This window comes from Capsicum annuum, unplaced genomic scaffold, assembly GCF_002878395.1.
Source record: "Capsicum annuum cultivar UCD-10X-F1 unplaced genomic scaffold, UCD10Xv1.1 ctg76068, whole genome shotgun sequence".
In the NCBI taxonomy this organism is placed as follows: domain Eukaryota; kingdom Viridiplantae; phylum Streptophyta; class Magnoliopsida; order Solanales; family Solanaceae; genus Capsicum; species Capsicum annuum.
In genome coordinates this window covers 1-4,459 of record NW_025886332.1, presented here as the reverse complement: position 1 = coordinate 4,459, position 4,459 = coordinate 1, and the positions used below count along the sequence as shown (strand labels likewise).

Sequence of the window (4,459 nt, the reverse complement as noted above, 5' to 3'; positions counted from 1 at the left end):
TGTAGTGATGGATTTTGTAAGAGTTGTTTTTGTATTTTATTGTAGGAGATGAGAGTGAGGGAAGAAAAAATTGTGTTTTATTGTTAGTATTATGTGATAAAGAGGTTATGAGTTAAGTCGTGAAAATAATTTTTAACCAAAGTATTAAAGTAAAATCGCCTATAATAAATTGTATAAATATTTCTTATGCTGTCAATACATAGAATTTAAATAGAATTGACAGCAGTTTTTATTTTTTTTTGTTATTTAGCAACATAAATTATTCGAAAAATAACAAGTTTGATTTTGTCAAAGTTATAAAAAAAACAAAAGGTGTAATATGCCTGCTTTTTATACTTTTGTTCTTTTTCCTTCTTGAAAAGATTGTACTCCTAGATGTTCAACAAGAATATTGCCTTTTATATAATGCCAAAATAACAATAACAATAACAATAACAATAATAATAAATATGGATAAATTATGAATAAAAGAGGTGTGTCTGTAGCATATATTAAGACGATTAAGGATATGTACGATGAAGTCAAGACTCGAAGTGATTTTCAACCGAGATGAGGTTTCACCAGGGATCAACATCTTAGCTCGTTTTTATTTACCGTTGTGGATGAACTGACGCGGCATGTCTAGGGAGAGGTGTCATGATGTATGTTGTTTGCAGATGACGTAATCTTAATTGACGAGACATGAGTCAAAGCTAATGATAGTTAGGCTCGAGGTCTGGAGATAGACTCTGGAGTCTAAAAGGTTCATGTTGAGTTTAGGGTACTTAAGAGTATAAGTTTGGTGACGTTAGCATCTAGTGCGTTACATGATAAAAATATGCCATCGAAATTTAAGATGAGTTAAATAAAGTGGTGATCAATAATATCGTATGAGATAAAATGTTAGTCGGTCAAGAACTAGGACGTCCAGAAGATGAAAGTAGCCGAAATAAGGATTTTGTAATCGATGGCTAGCATAGAGTGATCAACAACAACGAACCCAGTGTATTTCCACATAGTGGGGGTCTGGGAAGGGTAAAATGTACACGGTCCATACCACTATCTCCGAAGAAATAGAGAGGCTGTTTCCGATAGACCCTCAGCTCAGGACCAAAGACAGTTACAAAATCTGGCCGGAGTTGCCTCTTTGGCAGATAAGATGAGAGAAGTGAGATAGAGATGATCAGGCATGTGAAGAGGAGGTGTGGGAATTTGACCATAGTGGACCTGGGGACAGTGGCGGATCCACCTTGTAACCAGGGGGTTCTTCGATGGAAAATTATACTATTTTTTCAAAAATAAGTTTATGTATATATAGTAGATATTGAACCCCCTTCGACTAGTCCGTATGTTTACTTCTGAACCCCCTAAATGAAAATCCTGGCTCCGCCACTACCTGGGGAGACGTTACGGTGGACCAATGAAGTATCGGGGAGAAGTGATTAGACCTGATATAACATGATTAGACATAAAGTTGAACTAAGACATGACCGATGATAGTATAGCCCAAACTAAACACTAGGTGATTTCTTCCCATCTGTTCTAACCTTGGCTGACAGTGTTACCTAGTATCTGTTGCTGGTGGTGGTAGGTATCTCGTGGTATTAGTAGATATGCACTCAAGTTGGCCCGGACACTATGGTTATCCAAAAAAAACGGGTGAATCGTTAAGGTCTGTTGAGCCAAAGTGGACAATATTTGCCATGGACTTTGGTTTTGACATGAGACATCTTAGTGCAAGCAACTTTGTGATAAGATGATAGTAAAAAAAAAGGCAGCCCGGTGCACTAAAGCTATCGCTATGCGCGGTGTTCGGGGAAGGACCCCACCACAAGGGTGTATCGTACGAAGCCTTACATTGCATTTCTGCCATAGGCTATTTCCAAGGCTTGAACCTGTGACCTCCTGGTCACATAGCAGCAACTTTACCAGTTACGCAAACATAAATTCATCCAACCTCTGAGGTTTTACGACATTCATGAATATTCAATAAAACATTTTGCAAGAGCACGCTTGAATTACACTCGGCAGCTTGATGTCAAATGACGGTAAGTCCAGCCTTTGAAACACGGTAGACTACCGGTACAAGTATGATAGCTAGTTCCTTATAAGATGACAGATGAAAAAGTAACATGTGGAAAGAGTTGGACTATTTGGTTTCCGAGCTCATCTTGATATCTCAGCCAAACTAACCTTTGGGCGGGTTGATGATTTGTTCCTTCATTGATTCAGCCCACTTTGACCTGCCGAAATTCTGCCCATTGGACATCCATCCCTTCAATCGAAACTTGTTGTGGAAGTGTTGGCTGATAATGTATAAGTGCGGTCTGAGTCTGAATGGTACAAGTTCTGAATTATTCCAATATTACTGAGGTACGATTTTGAATGGTTCGAGTTGTGAACTCTTCCGAAGCTATTCATCTGGCTGCCGGAAAGTGATAAGTAGTTTGATTCAGTGGCTGTCGGAGAGGCAAAAGACGGTGAATAGCCTTGGTGGTTAGCTTGTTTTTCTGGTGATTTTGGTTGTAGTGCAGAATTAGTAACTTCGCGACAAGTATGGGTGTCTTTGTATGTGATCTCACTTATCGTAGGATCATCATTTGATCGTTGTACTTGTTTTGTTGCCGCACAACCTCGCAGGAGCCAATATCTACATCTGTAGTAGCTTCTGCAAAGATACGTAAACTTGGCATCAATACATAGGACTCTTCAAACAACGACATACTGAGTCTAATCCCACAAGCGGGGTCTGGGGAGAGTAGCGTATAATGTGTACACACACCTTACACCTACAAGGTAAAGAGGTTGTTTTCGATAGACCATAGGCTCAAATAAAGAGAATACAAAGAAGTCCCTAAAAAGAATTAACTGGAGTGAAGAAACCAAGACAAAATGCTAACGAAAGCATGACAAGACATACAAAAACGGAACAAAATAATACGAATGCTAGAAACAGTAAATAGTAACAGAAATGGATCAGCATAATAAGAAACTCCTAAAGTAATGCTACGACTACTAGTATGAAAGACTAAACGAGACAACCGTCAACAACCTAACTAAAATTCCTAATAACAGTAAAAAGGGCAGCCCGGGCACTAAAGCTGCCGCTATACGCAGGGTTCGGGGAAGGGTCCCACCACGAGGGTGTATTGTACGCAACCTTCTCTTACATTTCTGCTAAAGGCTGTTTCCAAATAAATTCCGAATAATAGTATGCATATGAATCTTGTTCCCTAAAAATTCCAGAAAGTATACTGTTGTGTTCTTAGTTAAAGTTCTGAGATTTAAAGTAGAACTCGGTAACTCTATCCGAAGAAATCACCTAGTGTTTTTGTCTCCGCTAGGATTTGAACCTGAAACCTCATGGTTCTCATCCACTTCATCGACCACTAGGCTAGGAATAGGATAACCGTTAGTGCATATAATTGAGAAGTTCAGTTTTCCTTCTGATATTCTTATGAGTTTACGACTTTTATGCAGGGTAATGAGATCGACTTATCACCTCGGATAATAAGCACCTAGAATATCCTTCTGCCCGTACTTTCTCCAGCTATATCCGTCATCAAGAGGACCTTCAAATCCGCTCTCTGTGCGGACATTAACTTGTTGAGTCCATCTGGGCTGTGATTTTCTGTAATATCTATCCATCAAGAACCAGGTTAGTTTACCTCTAAAAACAAATGAATATATACTTCTCTTTTTCATGTTATAGTATCTAGTTGTGTTTAACTTGATACAAAGTTTTAGAAAGATAGGATTTTTGACACATAACAAAGGTATGCTTAAAATTTGCTGTTTTGAACATGACATGAAATTTCTATCGCGATTAGAAATATGTACATGTCACTAAGAGATCGTTTTGGTTCAGAGACAAGAAAAGTTATTCAAGAGTTTAAGAACGAAAGAGATTTTTGTGGTCTAAAACAATCCATAAAAATTAACGCAGCTATAAAATCACGCCATTGTGAGTAAAATAGGTTATTTAAAGTCACATCGTCTGTAAGTATAGCAACGCGTTGTTCTCTTTTGGTACTAACTAAAAAGAAAAGTATCACATAAAATGGGACAGATGGGATATAAATTTACCTCTTCTTTGGAATATCTATGAGTTCCGGATGATCCTTGAAACTTCTTTTCTTGTCATCGCCCCTATGACTTCGATTGTCAGAAGCCGGAGGAGGTTTATTTGCACCACCTGTTGAGCCAGTCCGTTTGAGAATCAACAGAGATTGGAGTCGATTCAGAAGTGGAAGATACAGAACTCAAGTATGTTCTAAGCTGCTTAGTGTGTTCCATTCCTTGTGTTAGCTCATTGATGAGTGAGTTGTAATCCCAGGTAAAAACACAATCCATGTTAAACTGTTGCGAAAGCGTAGCGACGTAGCATAGTAGCTTAACTCTTTCTATTGGCGCGACGCGCTGGTATCCTTATCTTAGACACGATGTAAACCTTGAGTTGGGGGTCTATCGGAAACAACCT

General features: G+C 38.7%; 1 pseudogene; it reads right to left on the bottom strand.

Annotated features, from left to right (window-relative positions):
* Nucleotides 1–1,964: 1,964 nt before the first annotated feature.
* Nucleotides 1,965–4,443, bottom strand: LOC124894615 (annotated as a pseudogene).
* Between the last annotated feature and the right edge of the window lie 16 nt (nucleotides 4,444–4,459).